The 19,508-nt window shown below is 48.1% G+C and overlaps 1 pseudogene across 1 annotated transcript; it reads left to right on the top strand.

Annotated features, from left to right (window-relative positions):
• The first annotated feature begins 451 nt into the window (after nucleotides 1-451).
• LOC308359839 (nuclear receptor subfamily 2 group F member 6-like) lies at nucleotides 452-16,696 on the top strand (annotated as a pseudogene). The gene is made up of 2 exons: nucleotides 452-485; nucleotides 14,966-16,696. The product of its transcript is annotated as a nuclear receptor subfamily 2 group F member 6-like (transcript).
• Nucleotides 16,697-19,508: the final 2,812 nt, after the last annotated feature.

The raw sequence follows: 19,508 nt of genomic DNA, 5'->3' as shown, positions 1-19,508 counted from the left end.
TACATATTCATCATTCCTTATACTGAGTTCATTATTTGTTTTCTGGAAAAGGAGGACTAGGGCACACGAGCAGTTCCTTAAAGGACACGCTGGATGGCAGAATGGACCCGGGATCCAGCTGCTCCTTCCAAGAGCTTCGTCATGGGGACATCTCAATCCCAGCTGCTCCCTCCAGATGCTCACCATAAGCGAGGGGTCACCTCACCCCTTACCCTGCAGTCCCCAGATCAGCCTCAGCTTTGCACATGGAATCCCTGATTTTACTAACAAGGGACCTGTTTTCAGTTGCACGTTCACATGACTCCAGTTCTCAAGATTCATGTTTACAGCCAAAAAGTTCATTAAATAGGGTTTCAGTGTGAAATCCTCATCATAGGGGTTAGGATCCTCTAACTCCACACAAGCAGCACTTTCTCTCCCTGTCACCAGCCAAGTAACACTCAAAGGACACATGACGATCAGCCACTCGGAGCGGCAGGACTTGGGTGAGTCGAATCTCAGCAGCATCAAGAGAAGATGGACTGACACATCCATTGTAGAGTAACAGATGGCCTGGCCTCATACTGCTTCAGCCTCACTCGGGGACACTTCTGTGACTCTGTGCTATACCCACCGGTGTTATTACTGACTAGCTCCATACAGGGGTCCTGGACAATCCCTTTGGGGTGGGGCTAGGAGCCTCCACACTAATAGTTCTTTCCATCAAGAGGTTTTTTTCACTTGTCACCAGATAGTTCCTAACACGGTTGAAGCTTAAAGGTCTTCCTTAAATATAAAACTGGCTTTGCAAGTTATTTTAATCGTACGATGCTTGAGGGGAGATACCAGTTGTATGTTGAAATGTAACAGGGTGCTTGCCTCTCAGAATTATGTAATGTTCAGGATTTCTCTTTTTTAAAAGATTTTTATTTTTATTATTTATTTGAGAGAGAGAGAGAGGAAGAGAGACAGAGAGAGAGAGCATGAGAGGGAGGAGGATCAGAGGGAGAGCAGACTTCCCGCTGAGCAGGGAGCCCGATGAGGGACTGCAGCCAGGGACTCCAGGACCATGACCTGAGCTGAAAGCAGTCTCTTAACCAACTGAGCCGCCCAGGTGCCCCGAAGATTCCTCTTTTTCTAAGCCCGGCCAGCCCCACTCTGGTAACCAGAGCCACCATTAATTAACGTTCGGTACACTCTGATGGCCAGTACTCCAGGGCAGCCAGAAACAATGGGATGCCCACCAGTTCTTTCCACTACTACATAGTGTTCTCTCACACTGAGGCCCACTGATAGAAAGTCTGATCTTCACTGACTGGACACAGGGAAATCACAAGCTTCCTTGGGGTCTCAAAGAGTTACAATGGTCAGTCTGAAGATCAGAAAATTATAGCTCTCTACTCCCCTCATTGATAGGGATCGTCTTCCTCACTGGGTTTAGGGAACTTGGGGTATCATTAAAGCTCATGTATATCTAATCTACACCTTACACATCTGCAGTCACTGCACAAAGCCCATCTGCTTGGTAAGAAGAGAACCTGCTTCCAACTCCTCTGTGGGTACCAGAAAGGTAGTCCTTAATCAAACTGATGCATTGACATGACCTTTTAAAGGTCAACTCTCTTGGATATTACTTGAATACATGTATTTTTTAAATACAACCTTCTCTCTCTAATCTATAATTAATTCACAGCTCTAAGTAATTGGAAATCTGTATCACTTGCCAGAAAGAGAAGGCAAAAAAATACAAATAAAATAAGATAACACCCGTAAACTGTCAAGACATACTGTTGTCTGCTGAAGGCACTGAAACCGAAATCTGCTCCCTCATTATAAAAAAAATTAAAGATCACTTAGTGTTAGAGAAGTGTTAAAGATGCAGTAGCCCAGACTGAGATGCCCTCGATGCTATCAAATCATCAGAGGAACTGGAAAAGAATTTTGGATGAGAAATAAAATCCTGCCCGTGGAAGAGGGCGACTTGGTGTTCTTTAAATGCTGCTAGAATGCGCCCTCTCAAATCATCTCACATACCATGACTGGACATGCCCCACCCTCTAGGAATTTTTTGATGCCAATGAAAACAAAATATTCAAACAGCACCAGCTATAAGTCTCTACATCCAAGCCCACATTAGAGACGGTCGTAGCAATACAAAGTCCACTGGTTACCTCACCAGGATAAAGGCCATCTTTGAAAAAGTGATGATGAACATGATACTCAGTGATGAAAGAGAAAATGCTTTTTCCCTAAGATCAGAACCAAGGCCAAGATCCCCACTTTCCCCAAGGCAAAGATCCCCAAAGATCTACTCAACACAGAATCAGAATTCTAGCCAGACCTATGAGGCAGGAAAAGAAATAAACGGCATCCAGATTGGAAAGGAAGAAGAAAAATCATTCCTGCTTGCATACAGCATAATCTTGTATGTAGAATGCGCTAAAGATTCCAGTGTATACACACACACACACACACACACACACACACACAATTAACATATTAGACTTAAGAAATTCGTCCAAGTTGTAGGATACAAAATCAACACTCAGAAATCACTTGCATTCCCTTGCACTACCAAAGAACAATCTGAAAAAGAAATTCGGAAACAATTCCACTTACAATAACATGAAAAAGAATACAATATTTAGGAATAAACTTAACCAAGAAGGTGAAAGACTTGTACACTGTGTTTAAAAAGAGACAGCATGCCCCAAAGGGGGTCACCTGTACTAAACCCCAACATCAGCAAACCAAGATTGAACACCTAACCTAACCTAACTGCCATTTCAACCCCCCAGGAATGCAAACTTTAACCAGGCACCATGGAATTAGAAGGTCAGCACTAAGGAGATGATTCACCCATTTGACTGCTTCTGCTCCCCATAAGAAGGTGACCTCCTCTAAGACAAGGCATTCTTTGGTAATCATTTCCTTTTTCCACTCCCTTTCCACCTTTAAAAACCTTTCCTTCCCCACAGCTCAGCAGAGCTCCTTTCTACTTGCTCGAGGGGATGCTGCCTGTCTCCTGAATTGCTGAGTAAAGCCACGTTGATGTTTAAAGGGACTCAGGTGGATCTTCCTTGTTTCACAGATTTGATGGCACCACTGGGACCACAGGAGACTTCCAAGAGCTTCAGGGACAAGAAACACAGGCGAGGTACCCCACAGACCCTGGGAGTTCACGGCCTTTGTCATCACTTCCAAGGGCTGTGGGCAGGCTCACACTTGATTCTGAGCTCCACACCCTTTGGGTCAAGCTCGGAGCATTCGTCCAGCTCTGGGGATTCATTCTGTTTGGCAGAGGAAAGCTCTCCTGTTGGCTCCTTTATGGTACTTAAAGAGCAATTTGGTTGTACTTAATTGCTACCTTAAATTAACAGCTGCCTGAGCCTAGAGAGCTTATCGTCAGGGCCAGAGTGGAGGAAGAGGTGACAGTGGGCTTCCAGTGGGACTGAGGGGTCTCAAACGTGACCAGCTTAGGGAAAAGCACCCATCCCCTCAGAATTCCCAGGTGGAAAGCAAAACTCCCCAAACCCGTGATCTCAGTGGCTTGTCTGCACGGCTTTCCACTATCTGTCCTTCTCTGAGGGAGGTTGTTTGAATTCCTTCCCGACTCTTCCCAGAGGGTTTTGGAAATCAAGAGGCTTTGAAATAACTGAGCCTCGTCTTCAACATCCATTCACTACGTATTTATTCAATATCTACTCTCTGGCAGGCACTGGGCCAGGCATGAGAGAGAGAGAGATGGCAGTGCGTCACCCAGAGAAGGGTGCCGTGCTTAGGAGGGCTATGGTCTAGCTGGGATGTCAGACATCCTCAATAACTACGTGCACACTAACTAGTCACTACCGGGGTGCCTGTGTGACTCAGTCGGTTAAGTGTCTGCCTTCGGCTCGGGTCATGATCCAAGGGTCCTGGGACTGAGCCCCGCAGGGGCTCCCTGCTCAGGGGGAACCTGCTTCTCCCTCTCCCTCTGACCCTCCCCCCTGCTTGTGCTCTCTCGCTCTCTCTCTCAAATAAATAAAATCTTTAAAAATAATAATAATAATAATTAGTTGTTACCTCAGTACTATAAATAAGATGTACAAACTGCTTAGAAGGGTGTCTTAGTCCATTTGAGCTGTTGTAACAAAATACCACAGACTTGGTGACTTAGAAATAATAGAAATCTACTTCTCACAGTTCTGGAGACCAGATGTCCAAGATCAGGGGGCCGGAATGGTCGAATCAGGGCCATCTTTGGAGGCACAGACTTCTCCTTGTATTCTCACAGGGTGGAAGGGGCTAGGTAGTTCTCTGGGCTCTCTTTTCTAAGAGCGCTAATCCCATTCATAAGGGCTCCACCCTCATGACCTTTCTCTTTTTTTGAATTTTATTTATTTCTTTGACAGACAGAGAGATCACAGGTAGGCAGAGAGGCAGGCAGAGAGAGAGGGGAAAGCAGGCTCCCTGCTGAGCAGAGAGCCCGGTGCGGTGCTCGATCCCAGGACCCTGAGATCACGACCTGAGCCGAAGGCAGAGGCTTAACCCACTGAGCCACCCAGGCGCCCTCCAACCTCATGACCTTTTGCTGGAGTTTCCCAGGAAGACACATGAAGCCTAATGGAGACAAACCGACAGAGACCATAAGCCCCGCCTTCATGGCTCGGCTGTCGGGCTGGTACCATCCTGGGTGGAGGATAAGCAAGTGGAATCTGGGGAGACGCGATTCGGTCTAGTAATGTCTCAAGATCTTGCTTAGACACGGTGATTCTGAGAAAAGGATTTAGACAGTCCCCCTTCACTGGGGCTCCTCACACTCCTCACCACTCAGCCTGGCCACCCAAACTGCCACCCCAAGGTAGAACGCAGGCTCTGGGGGAGCTGAGAAGGGGCAGGACAGAGCGGTGCTCAGGACACTGGCTCTGGACTTGGACCACTGGTTTTGCAAAGCTGCTCTCCGACTTGCTAGTTGTGTGACTGTGCGCAGCTACTGGACTGCTCTTGGCCTCATGCTCTGGGGGGATGATCATAGTGGCTCCTGCTGGCATGTTTGGGAAATCGAGGGACTTAATCCAAGTACAGTGTATAAAACAGTCCTTGCGGTACTAAGTACTCAGTGAAAGACCAGACAGACATGTACTCCCATGGTTGTGGCAGCATTGTTCACAAGAGCCAAGGTATGGAAACCAGCCAAGTGTCCATCAACGGATGAGTGAACAAAGATGGAGTAGATAGCTACAATGGACTATGATTCAGCCAGGGAAATGCTGCCATTTACAACAACAAGGAAGATCTTGAGGACATCGTGCTAACTAAGGTCAGACAGACGAAGACAAACACCATACGGGACCTCTATTTTTAAGACTTTATTTACTTATTTAGAGACAGAAAGAGGGAGAGGGAGGGAGAGAATCTCAAGCAGATTCCACATGGAGCTTGGAGCCCAATGCAGGGCTTGATCTCAGAACCCTGATGATGGCCTGAGCTGAAATCAAGAGTTAGAACCTTAACTGACTGAGCCACCCAGGTGCCCCTGAATGGTACCCCTCTATGTAGCATCTAAAAAAAAAAAAACTAACTTGTAAAAACAGAGTGAAGTGGTGGTTACCAAGGGCTGGGGGCGGGGAAATGGGAGAGGTGTTGTTGAAGGCACATAGTGTACCTGAAAGATAGATAAGTCCTGGAGACCTAATACACAGTATGGTGATTATAGTCAACAATGGTATCAGAACCATTAAACCTGCTGAGAGACTAGATCTTAATTGCTCTGAACACTAGAAGAAATAAGAATTATGTAACGTAATAGAGGTGTTAGCTAGCAGTACAATGACAACTGTATTGCAATACAAAAGTATCAAGTCACCTTAAACTGACACAATGTTCCATGTCAAATATACATCAGTAAAAATAAAGAAATAAACAGTAGTTGTTCTAACACAATTCTGGACCCACAGGGCTGAGCATACAGGCTGGTTCATGAATGGAGGTCTATAGAGAGGTGTTTAATATCATTTAATGTTGACACCACCACCACCACTACCACCACCACCATCATCACTGAGCCCTTCCCATTCTAATTGTTTGGGAAGCATTTTGCAGACCCTTGATTTCTTGGCTTGTGGCGAAGGGAAAACTCTAAGAACATACGTCCACCACCAGGTTTTCTCAGAGACTCAGAACGTTCAGAAGCACATTTTGGCCTGGCGGTTGGATATGGACAGTGGCAAAGCAAAGGAGAAAGGAAGAATGAACTGGGAGAAAAGGTTCTCCTGAGCACAAGGGCCAAGATTTTTCATGCGCCAGGAATGGTCTACGTCCATGTGACACCTTCGAAGCTCAGCTAAGTCAGTTAATTAGTTTTACCTCAGGAATGATGGTCCTTCCTTTCTCCCTACTTCATTCCTCCCTTTCTTCCCTCTTTTCTTTTTGTTCTTCTTCCTTTCTTTTCTTCTTTCTTTCCTTCCAAAGGAGAAAGAACAAGAGTTGATGAGCTAAGAGATACACAATCAGGCCAATACCCAGACAAACCAGTACACCAAACACCAACTGAACCTCAAGCAATTCCCCGAAAGCCAGTTGGCTATATTTCCCATCCAGTGATCATCGTTCCCCGAATTCACCCAAACCCCTGATATAAAGCTGAAGATGGAAAAATAGAGACAAACAAACGCAACAGGGCCCTTGGAGAATGGAAGTCATCAAGCCCTGCTTAGAGAGTTGTTCAAAGACAGTGCCTATAGCTGAGGGAGAAGTGCGGGGAGGGAGGTTTTTTCAACAGACACAAAGGGAAATGGGCATTGGAGCCTTTAAATAGGAAGGACTGTAGGGACGCCTGGGTGCCTCTGTCATTTAAGGGGCTACCTTCGCCTCAGGTCATGACCCCAGGGTCCTGGGATAGAGTCCCACATCGGGCTCCTTGCTCAGCAGGGAGCCCACCTCTCCCTCTCCCTGCTTGGGTGTGTGTGCATGCGCTCTCTCTCTGACAAATAGATAAATAAAATCATTAAGGAAAATAGGCAGGACTATAACGGGAAGAAGAAAACCTCAAGCAACACCAGGAGACTGGACACACTCCCTCAGAACACACACAAACGTGGTGGAAAGACCAGCACAAGTAATTTAGACAAATCCCACACATGGAATAGGAGGCAGACACCAACACAGAGATGGATTTTTCCCCCAGAATGAGTAGGGCACAGGGTCACAACCTCTACATGGGAGATTTTCTCCAACGGAGTTTAAATTCTTCTTTCTTCAATTCTACACAAGTGGTATAAAGTGACCTAGCATCCTAACAACCCATAAACTATGGAGATTTTCTTCTTTTTCCTAATTTCCATGTGTCCTCCTTCCCCAGATAACACTATGTCTGTTATGTGACCCCCATCAACAGAGACATTCATGAAGCCTACTGCTTAACAGTGTGTGTTCGATGGAGTTCCTGGCTAACTCAGTTGGTGAAGCATCTCACTCTTGGTTTCAACTCAGGTCATGAACTCAGGGTGCTGGGGTCAAGCCCTGTGTTGGACTCCATGCTCAGCAGGGTGTCTCCATCTAAACCTCCTCCCACCTGCTCACGCTCTCCATACAAAATATATCTTAAAAAAAAAAAAAAAGTGTGGATTCAAGAGACAACCTCTACGTGCTCTTGGTCAAGTCACGTCAACCTTCTCTGCTTTAATTTCCTCATCTATATAATGGGAATAAGATAATAAGAGCACCAACTTCATAGGATGGTTGTGAGCATTCAATAAATTACTATTTAAATTTCTTAGAACAGGAGCACCTGGGTGGTTCACTTCGGTAAGTATCCCACTCTTGGTTTCAGCTCAGACCATGAACTCATGGTTGTGAGATCGAGCCCCACACTGGGCTCAGTGCTCACGTGGTGTCTGCTGGGGATTCTCTCCCTCCCTCCCCTCTCCCACCACCCGCGCTCTACCTCTCTCTCTCTAAAATGGATAAGTAAATAAAATCTGAAGTTCTTAGAACAGTCATTGGCTCATATTAAGTGATCAACAAATGATAGAAATCATTACTACTACCAGTAGTAGTGGTGGTGGGGTGGGGGTAGTACTACTACTACTCCTACTACTCCTACTATTACCACTGTGATTCCCAAAGTCAGATTAAACTACCTGGACTAAGACAAAGAAGTATAAAAATTGGGAAGAGGAGAATGTCAGGTTTTAACTTCTTCCTATTGTGGAAGGAAAAAGCAAGTTACCTAGGGAGCCATCACATGATTTCCATTTGGAACAGAGCAGGATCACAAGAAACCTAGGCTGGACAGTATCACTGGGTATAGTCTGAGGCGGGCATTGGAACAGACAGTACATTTCCAGCCTCTTCATGCAGAGAGCCTTCGCTGAATGAATGAGTCGTCACGAGCCATTTCAGAGAATCCTGGTGGGCAAAAGCTGAACCACCCATTCAAGCGATTCCAGAAAAACACCCAAGGATGTGTTAGGAGGGAATTCTCCCGAAAGTACCAGCAGAATTACCTAGGTCTGCCACTCCACCTCCCCCAAGGAGGAGAACTATACTCCAACTGACCTGTGGCTTAGCCTTCTAATGCAATCATGGAGAAGAACAAATCTAGGTACTGTTTCCCATGACAGTGTTTCTTCCCTGCTCTGCTCACATTTCTGGACTCTTCCTCAAGGGAGAAGAGAAATCCTGCCCTTCTGTACCCATCATCTATCTGTGTGTACCCAACCCCGGAAGCACACAAATGGCTCAGCTGATCTTCACTGGGCCAAGTGTAGCTGCAGGTCACTACACTGAAAGGCAAACGCGCTTTCTTCTGCTTTACGCAAGAGATGCCAGCGGACCGCTCCTGGCAGTGCTTTCTCTCCACGTTCTCCTCCTCTGTCTACCAGGTGGAGACAGGGTCTTACTTGTCAGACTAGGCCGGACGATACTCCAGCCTCAGCGGGGAGAGGCACAGCCAGTCCCTTCCCATTCCGAGCAGCGGGAACAGCAGGACTAAAGGCTCCTGAGTGGGAGCACAGTTGGCGCAGCTGGACGGGGTAGCGTGAGCAAGGCAGAGGCAGGAGGTGAGCTCAGAGAGGGGGTGGGGCACCTGATCATGTGGGGCCTCGTGCTCCATGACAAGGAGGAGTAAGATGAGTGTGACTGTCTGACACAGTCTTTACCAGATCACTCTGGCTGCCTTGTGAATAGATGGAGGGTAAGAGCGGCCAAAGGAGACCAAGGAAGCAAGGGGACTGTGGCTGTCAGGGAGGAAGGATGGCGCCTGGCACCAGGGTGCGATGCAAGAGGTGGGAAGCCCCTGAAATGAGGCCTTTTTCCACCTGCGAGGTTTTGTGACACTCGATTTGTGTCAGAAATCAGAGGTGGAACTAAAGGGGACCTTGAACCTTCGCTGGTCTAGGCACCCTCATCTGAGGTCACATGGGCAGACACTGGGCAGAACCTGGCATGAAGCCCCACGTCAACAGTCTTCCACCATGTGGCTCCTGTTTGGTCCCTGTCACCATCCCTTCTATTTCTGTGGTTTTGGAGAGACAGATCCACCAAGAGCTACTGCACTTTAGAGGCTCAGAGTAAAATTGAGAACTTGCTTTTCATTGATCATTTCTGCATTACACACCACCTACTTCCCAGAAGGACTTGAGACAGCTTGCAGGAACAATCATCTTAAACCATCTGCTCAGCCGCTGAGAAACATGTTTTCAGAGACTCCTTAAGGCCACAAGGAAATGTTTAAAATGCAACAATAAGTGAAAAACCTAGGACGTGACACTTTGCTCCCTATCATATTATTACATAACAGAAAGACGCAGAGAGGGGAGAGAGGGAAGAAAGAGAGGGAGAGAATGAGCAAGAGGAAGGGAGGGGAAAGGAAGGGAACAGAAATGAGGAGGAGAGGGAAAAAGAAATTGGAAAGGAACATTAACGGTGGTTATTTCCCTTCTTAAAATGGTCTGGACAGACCTCATCATTAATAACATGGTACCCTGAGATGCTGCAACTAAGATGATTTTGAAGGGCAGTAACATCTTTTTAATGTTAATAGTTATGCATTTATAGATCGAATGTGGATTTCCAAAATATAGCTAACACATCCAAACCATGTGTTGGCTCAATCTCATTCCTAGTGCAATTGAAAAATTTTATTACATTTTAACTTTATTCCAATTCAATTAATAAAAATAATTTTCTCTGAGCTAATAAAATTAGTTGGCATGGGAGCCTGGGTGGCTCAGTTGTTTGGGCAGCTGCCTTCGGCTCGGGTCATGGTCCCCGGATCAAGTCCCGCATCGGGCTCCGAGCTTCGCAGGGAGTCTGCTTCTCCCTCTGACCTTCTCCCATCTCATGCTCTCTCTCACTGTCTCTCTCCTTCTCAAATAAATAAAATCTTTAAAAAAGTAGTTGGCACTTTCACCGTTTGACTTGGAAATGTCCTTGACCAGACTGACGGTTCATGAGGTACTCTTTCCACCTCCGGGTTCCTGCGGGGCACATTCTGCTAATGGTTCTGGCAGTTCATTCTTCGAGTCCCATTTTCTCCTGCCTCCAAGACCAATGTTCTCCCTGCCCTTCCCGCCTCCATTTACAATCCCCCTGAGGTGCTCTGGCCGCCAGCTGACGCCTGGTTCCAAAGCCATTGCTACCTGATTTACCTTTAGGTGACCTCTGTGCCCTACGTCCAGGTACTGATTTCTCTTTCAGTTAGGTACTGATGCTCGAGACTTAGTGGCTTAAATCAACAACCATTGCACTACCTCCCCTGATGCTGTGAACTGACTAGGTTTGGGCAATTCTTCTGCTCTATACGGTGTCCACCGGGGATGCAGATATCTGCGTGGCACAACTCCGATGGACCATCTACGATGGTTTACTCACGTGGCCAGCAGCTGCGGTCAGGTGGATGCTCGCATGGGACCGTCAAGCGGAGTGCCTCAAGTCTCACCCCCGTGTCTTTTCAATGCAGCCTGAGCTTCTCACAGCATGGCATCTGGAATCTGAGAGGCAAGAAGCAGAAACTGCTCAGAAATCCCGGGACATCATTTTCGGTGCCTTCTGAGGGCTAAAGCCAGTCATGGATCAGTACAGATTCAAGGGACACAAGCTCCAACCCTTGGTGTGAGGAGTGGCACATACACAGGGAGAGGGAAGGGATGGCTGGGGCCGGCCTGGGAGACGGGCTGTCACAGTGCCTCTGCCCACAGCGAGTGTCCTTCACAGCCCGGATGAACTCTGCAGACCGCTGCTTCTCGAACGTCAGAGTCCCCGTAATGGCCCGGAGGTGGAGTGGCAATGCAGCCCCGACTCAGTGGATCTCAGTGGGTCCTAGAAAGCCACGTTTTAAAATTTTCAGGTGATGGCAGATGCTGCTGGTTCACACTCGGAGAAACAAGGATGCTGTTTGTATACTGGAGGTAGCCGAGGGTTAAAGACCACAGACCTGAGGTCAAAATCCATCGCTACCTCTTTTTCACTGTGGCTCCTTGGGTATCCTCGAGCCTGTTTCCCCACCTGTTGAAATGGAATCGTGAAACAACTGCAAGAACCAACAGGAGGAAGGACGATATGGTACCACTGACGCTCTTGTAGCTGTGTGTCAGGGGCACTTTACTTCATCCCCTTTCTCCCCTGTAGTCTCATCACCTAAAATTAAAGTGGGAATGGGAATGACAGTACCTACCACCTAGCGTGGTGATGAATCTTCAGGAAAACCTGGAAGGAACACACTGTGAATATGTGAGAAGATATGGGATATATCCTTGCTCCCCTTATGCCTTTCCTCCTTCTCAACCCCATCATATATCCCGGCAGGTCAATGTTTGTGATGATTTGGGGGGCAGATGGGCTGCAAGGAAGCAAGGGCTGAGTTTTAGAGGTCAGGGAAGTGGGAAGCTAATCCATGGTCTATGTCTAACCATGACCTACTCCATGGCACATTCCTTCCTTGTCTGGAGCCAAATGACAATCATGTGCCCATTAAACAGACATTTGTGGAACCTCTGCACAGCAGTGAGCAAAAGCATGTATAGCAAAAAGGTGGTCAGGTGTGCACGTCATCATCTAAACTATGCTGAGCTTCTCTGGGTTGTAGGTGACAGAAGATCATTTGCATTTATTTAAGTAGAAAGGAGAGTTTCTTATTTAAAGAAATGGGTGGGGGTGCACCAGGGTGGCTCAGTGGGTTCAGCCTCTGCCTTTGGCTTAGGTCATGGTCTCAGGGTCCTGGGATCGAGCCCCATACTGGACTCTTCGCTTGGCGGGAAGCCTGCTTCCCCTTCTCTCTGCGCCTGCCTCTCTGCCTACTTGTGATCTCTCTCTCTGTGCCAAATAATAAATAAAATCTTTTAAAAAAGAAAGAAAGAAATATGGGGTATCTCATAATATCCCTGAGGAAGAATTAAACTGTGGTCTCGAGAGGGACAGAAGTTAAGAACAAGAAAAACAGAAGCCATGACATTCTCTTGCTCTCAAATATTATATACATATATATGTGCATATAAAAATATATACACTATAGACACTCTGTAAATTTTAGTTGTTAGATATATAAATGACATATATATTTTTATATATCTTTGTCTCCTGATTCCTCTGTCTCCTGCCACAATCTGTCAGATCACCGTTTCTCTACACATCGGCTTCACCCTGTTCTTGTGTAAGGCAGAATTCTTGCTTCACAGAAACTGATTCTGACTGAATTTAATAGAAAAAGAAATTATTGAAAGGCTATTAGGAAGGCAAAAGAACAAGACAAAACCTGAAAAAAAACAACAGGCATAAAGAGAAGCTCGACAGCCAGACACCACCAACATTCCGCTGCAGACCGAGCCCGGTAAGGACGCCACTGCTGCTGCTCCTGCGAACCCACCGTCTCAGCTTGTCCACCCTCCCCACCTGCTGGCCCCAGGCGCCACGAGAACAGTCTCTATGTCCCCCGTAGCAAGCTTGTGAGCTTCTGTTATGGAAATTTACAGTTGTATATAATACACACACACTACACGCACACACGCACACACACACGATACAAACATACAGATAGATACACATACACACACCCAAGTACAGAGAATGGTATAAGGAACTCCCATCACTAACTTAAATAATTCTCAACACGCAGCCCATCCCCACAGCCCCCATAACATTTTGAAGCAAAGATCTTTTTTTTTTAACAGATTTTATTTGTTTATTTGACCGAGAGAGATCACAAGTAGGCAGAGAGGCAGGCAGAGAGAGAAAGAGGGAAGCAGGCTCCCCGCCGAGCAGAAAGACCGACTCGGGACTCGATCCTAGGATCCCAAGATCATGACCCGAGCCAAAGGAAGTGGTTCAACCCACTGAGCCACCCAGGCACCCCTTGAAGCAAGTATCTTCATCCTATCATTTGACCCACAGCTACTTCAACATGTGTCTCCAGAACAGGGTTTCCCAACCTTGGCATTCCCCACATCTTGGGCCCCATCGTTCTTTGCTGAGGGCCCTGTCCTGAGCATACTACGATGCTTAGCAGCACCCCTGGTCTCCACACACCAGATGTGGAGAGCCTCTTCCTCACTCCTGCTTCTGACCACCGAATATGTCCTAGACGTTGCCAAACATCTCCCAGGGAACAAAACTGCCCTTGATGGACACACACATAGATATACCTACAAAACGATCATCACTCTTTAAACATTTCAAAATAATTTCTCAATATCATGACATGTCAAGTCACAGTGCAAATTGATCTGATTATCTCGTAAGTATTTTGACTCTCTGTATTTGTTAAATCCTGAGTGACAATAAGACCCATAGCTTGCCATTGGTTAACAGTTCTCACAAGCCTCTTTTAATTACAGGCCTCACTTTTTCCCTCCTCTTTCTTTAGCCTTGCCATTTATTTTCCTAAGACATCAGGTCCTGTAAGGGTGCCTGGGTGGCTCCGTTTGGCTAAGCATCTGACTCTTGATATCAGCTCAGGTCATGATCTCAGGGTCCTGGGATCCAGCCTCTCGTTGGGCTCCCTGCTCAGCGGGGAGCCTGCTTCTCCCTCTCCCTCTGCTGTTCCCCTGCTTATGCTCTCTGGCTCGTTCTCTGTTAAATACATAACATTTGAAAACAAAACAAAAAAACAGTCCATAACTTTTTAAAAAAATTTTTAATTTACTTTATTTTATTTTTTTAAGATTTAATTTATTTATTTGACAGACAGAGAGAGATCACAAGTAGGCAGAGAGGCAGGCAGAGAGAGAGGAGGAAGCAGGCTCCCTGCTGAGCAGAGAGCCCGATGCGGGGCTCAATCCCAGGACCCTGGGATCATGACCTGAGCCGAAGGCAGAGGCTTTAACCCACTGAGACACCCAGGCACCCCAATCCATAACTTTCTGACAAGAGCTAAGGGTGTAACACATCACAGCAAACATGCAGATCACGATATCCCAGAACCTGAAGGGCAGAGCCCTGCTAATTGTCATCAAACGTTAATTTATGGGTTCTCCCAAACTCGCTGAATGTTTTTTCAGATAATGGAAAGCCCAGTGCCAAAAAAGCTCTCAAGACATGCATCTAGATGGTAAACATGCTTGGTCCTTGTACCCTGGGGCCTATCCCAGAGGGCTCTGACTCCGTGAGTCTAGGGTAGGACATAAGCATCTGTCTTTTCTTTAAAAAATCCCCACAGGGGGCACCTGGGTGGCTCAGTGGGTTAAAGCCTCTGCCTTCGCCTGAGGTCATGATCGCAGGATCCTGGGATCAAGCTCTGCATGGAGCTCTGCATAGGGCTCTCTGCTCAGCAGGAAGCCTGCCTCCCCATCTCTCTGCCTGCCTCTCTGCCTACTTGTGATCTCTCTCTGTCAAATGAATAAAATCTTAAAAAAAAAAAAAAAAGTCCTTCATGCTTTTCGGGTTTGCACTGGGTTGGGTACAACTATTTAGTCTCTGCAATTCCAAACCCAAACTTCCCCCTACAATGTTTAGGCTGCAGACACAGGAAGGCATTGGAAACTGAGACAGAGAAGAACAGAAAAATTATAAGAACTATCCCAGAGAAAACCGGCTGCAGCGCAAGGCCGGATCCCAGGGTGGGCGGTGGAGAGGGCAAGCGAGGCTGGGGCCCTGCCTGAGGCCCCCGCAGGGAAGGTGCGGCCACAGAGGGGCGGTAGCTCCAAAGCGCTGGCCCCGGGGCCTTGGAGGCCCCCAGCGGCCTCCTCGGCCTCACCCTGGGGCACTGCCAGCGACACTGAGCCTGGCGAAGAAGAGCAGTCCGGCTGCAGGTGGACTGCATGGTGTGTGGGGACATGTCCAGCAGCAAGCACTACAGCGTCTTCACCTGTGAGGGCTGCAAGAGCTTCTTCAAGCGGAGCACCCACAGCAACCGCAGCTGCACCGGCGGGTCCAACCGTGACTGCCAGATCGACCCGCATCACCTGTGCCAATACTGCCGCCTGAAAAAGTGCTTCGGGTGGGCACGAGGAAGGAGGCGGTGCAGCGCGGCCACATCCCGCACTCGCTGCCTGGCACCGTGGCGGCCTCCTCTGGCAGTCCCCGTAGCTGGGCGATGGTGGCCGCAGGCGGAGACGACTGCCCGGGGCAGCTGCTGCAAGCCGAGCCCTACCGCGGGGTGTCCAGGCGCTTTGGCGCGGGCGCGGTGCTGGGCACCGACAACGTGTGAGAGCTGGCCGCTCAGCCGCTCTTCAGCACCGTGGAGTGGGCTCCCCATGCCCCCTTCTTCCCAGAGCTGCCTGTGGCTGGCCAGGTGGCGCTGCTGCGCCTCGGCTGCAGGGAGCTCTTCCAGCTGAACGAGGCGCAGGGGGCACTGTCCCTGCACAGGGCGCACCTCCTGGCCGCCGCCCGTCTGCACGCCGGGCCCGTGGCCACGAGCGCGCCATGGCCTTCACGGAGCAGGTGAGCGCCGTCCAGGAGCAGGTGGACAAGCTGGGCCGCCTGCAGGTCGACTTGGCTGCCTCAAGGCCATCCCGCTCTTCACCCCTGAGGCTTGTGGCCTCTCCAACCCAGGGCATGTGGAAAGCCTGCAGGAGAAGGCACAGGTGGCCCTCAGAGAGTATGTGCAGGCCCAGTACCCGTCCAGGCCCCAGCACTTGGGGCGTCCACGACTCCTGGCCCTGCACTCCCTCCCAGCCTCCCTCATCTCCCAGCTGTTCTTCTTGCGCCTGGTGGGCAAGACGCCCACCCAGACGCTGATCCGAGACATGCTGCTGTCAGCAAGTACCTTCAATTGGCCCTACAGCTCTGGCCAGTGACTTCGCCGGGCCGGCCACGCCATGGCTGGGTCAGCACACCTCAAGGGACACGGATGCTTCGGCCTCATGCAGGGCTCCCAAGCGGAGGACCTTGGCTTCTCTCCTCAGACTCCTATTTTTTTTTAAAGACTGTGAAACGTTTCTATTTTTTTTTTTAAAGACTGTGAAACGTTTGTCTCCTCTGTTTGTTTGTTGTTGTTGTTGTTTTTAATGGTCACGAAACCAAAGAGAGTGATTGTCCAGGCCAGGCTCCAGCCTCGGCCTCCCCAGAACTCCTGCCCAGAATAGAGGGCCAGGGACCGAGGGGCCCATTTCTGGGAGAGCCTGGCGCTCAGCACCCCAAGCATGAACTTTTGGGGCCGGTGGGGTTGGCTTCCCTCGGGGGACAGCCTGGCTTCTGGACTAGAGGGGCCAGCGTAGTAATGTGCCAGGGAGATTGTCTGGATACGTAATCCATGTTGGACATTATATGATGAATGAATCAAGGCCAATAATAAAGATGTTTCCTACCTGAAAACAAAAACAAAACAGAACAAAAAACCTATCCCATACAGAGTCAAGAAAAGCCAAGCTCTACTTATACTACTTCTCTGTCCTTATTCTGGGTTTCAGTTACTCTACAATCAATTTACTTTAAGTAAGTAAGTTCGCACAAACGGTTACCAACAAATACTAAATAAATCAATGTATCAGGAAATTTTAAATACACCTAATTGGGACTTGGTACTGAAAAGCATTTTATTTCCCTCTCGTCATTTCAATGGCACTGCAGATTCTCCGGACAAATAACTGTTCATTTGAGAAAAATTATGTCTAATTCAACAGTGTGACACATGTGGTCAACAGCACCTGAACGCTGGAGGAGAAATGAAGTTGGGGGGAATCCATTTAAGTTCACAAATGTCACCACAGAGCCTCCACGTCTTCAAAACTTATCTACGTATTTATTTATTTCTTGAACCAACCACCACTGACACCTACTACATGTCAGACATGGCGCTAAGTGTTTTCTTAATGTTAAATATCATTTCATTTTTATAATCATCTATGAAGTGGGATTACTACCATCCCATTTCTCCCATCGGGAAACTGAGACGTCCAATGCTTTAGCAACACAGCCCGTAAGAGGCAGAGCTAGGATCTGCTTGGGTCTGGAACCCATGTTTTAAATCACTACGATTAGTTTCCAAGACCCTACAAAAAGTACAAGTCTTCACCCCAAACCTTGGTTTTCCCCACCCTACAGTCCCCAAGTGGCCCCAGCTTCAAGGACATTCTCTCAATTCCTTCAACAGTTCACACTCCTTCCCTGCTCTAACTGAACACCTTCCCACATCCGCCTTGATTTCTTAGCCTCCTGGTCTCAGCTTAAACATTATTCAGGAAATTACAAACTCTAAGGCACCCTGTATTTCTCAGCACTCAATGCAAAACAGTAATGATGAATTTCACGGGTCATTATTTCCTTCCTGTCTTTTCCAGCCAGGTGGGGAGTCCCTCACACATCCTGTCAGTCCTATTTATCATGTATTCCAATCACTGATACCCACAACCCACCCAAAAGGAAGGCCATTCCCCCTGCACACACACACACACACACACACACACACACACACACACACACACACACACACACACCCGACTGGCCTGATCGCAGGTGCACGGTGGGGATCCTGACAACCCATAGTGGAATGTAACCTACTCAAGAGGGAGAACGGAACTTCTCCCACGTCAACACTACACTTACTGGCTTCACATCGGTCTTCCAGCAGGACTCGAGCCCCAACAAGGCTGAAACCCCATCTGCCTGGTTCAGGCCGCATTTCCACTCCCGCTTTCTCCAGGCCCCCACGCACAGCACAGGGGACATAATTAGCAGCTCCATAAAGGAAGCCCCGTTCTGGGTTCTTCACAGCTGCGAAACGAGGGGCTCACGAGCTGACAGCGACCTTTTGGCAAACCAGTGTATTCCTGAGACACAGGCCCGCCTCCCAGCGAGGCCCCAGCCCCCGGGGACACGGGGCCCTGACACCAAGCCTACAGGTACCTCTGCGCAGAGAAGCATCTTCCCAAGGGCCGCTCACTCCCTCGTCCTCTGCGTCGACCTTGAGGAGGAAGTACAGGAGGTGAAAGAGGGCGTCCTCAGTCCAGTGGCCATGGGTCTGGAGGTTCTGAGGTGCTGCGCCCACAGGGCCAAGGAAGCAGGATCCAGAGAGCCAGGCAAGGCTCACAGAAGGCTGCAAAGCGGCAGTTGGTCTCAGTGACCCGCCCACATCAGCTATCCTTCCCGCTCATTGGTGCTATGCCCACACGCTGATTGGACAATTTCCCCGCTCCCTCGGCCTTCGGAATGCATCATTGGATAGCTCTCTGGGCCCCGCCCACGGAACCCTGGGCACACACGCTCTCCTTTCCCATTCCCACCTGGTAGGACCTGGGTCAAACCACCGCCTTCCTTCTCTGCTGCTGCTGTTTTCTGAGTTTGGCTTCTCTGAGCTCATCACAAGCTTTAGATGGCTGTAGTCAGTACAAAACCCAGCTTTCTCCCATGGAATTTCTTTAGCACGCTTTTCAATCAGATAGGCGGGGCATCCGGGTGGCTCAGAGGGTTAAGCCTCTGCCTTCCGCTGAGGTCATGATTTCAGGGTCCTGGGATCAAGCCCCGCATGGGGCTCTCTGCTCAGCAGGGAGCCTGCTTCTCCCTCTCTCTGCCTACTTGTGATTTCTGTCAAATAAATAAATAAAATCTTTAAAAAAAAAATCAGATGGGCATATTTGTGGGGACTGTTTCTGAGCTCTTTCCGCTATTATGTTCTATGTGTCTGTTCTTCTGCAAATACCACACAGGCTTCCTCATTATAACTACTAATAAATTCTGAAACTCCGTAGACTGTGTTCCCACATTAGTATTATTTTCAAAATTCTTTTTGAAACTACTCTAATTCCATTGTCTTTCATTTTAGAATATTTTAGAATTTTTTTTCTATCTCTACAAAAACAAACGAAGCTGACAGGATTTTGATAGGAATGGCATTAAATCTCTCTATCAATCTGGGGACAATTGACATCATGGCGATGCTTAGTCTTCCAAATCACAAACATGGTATATCTCTCCATTTATTTATATCTTTGACTTCCTATAACAGTGCTAAATAGCTTTCAGCATGTGATGTCTGGACAGGCACTGTTAGATTTATCCTGAAGTAGTTTCTTTGTACGAGTAATTGTGAACGTGTGTTTGATGGTGGAGCCTACATATTCATTGCTAGCATAGAGCAATACAACTTACCTTTACGTGTTTATCCTGTATACTGTTTC

This window comes from Martes martes (genome assembly GCF_963455335.1).
Source record: "Martes martes genome assembly, contig: SUPER_18_unloc_1, whole genome shotgun sequence".
NCBI classification, from domain to species: domain Eukaryota; kingdom Metazoa; phylum Chordata; class Mammalia; order Carnivora; family Mustelidae; genus Martes; species Martes martes.
Note: the sequence above shows the minus strand (reverse complement) of the source record. Positions and strands in the feature narration are given on the sequence as shown.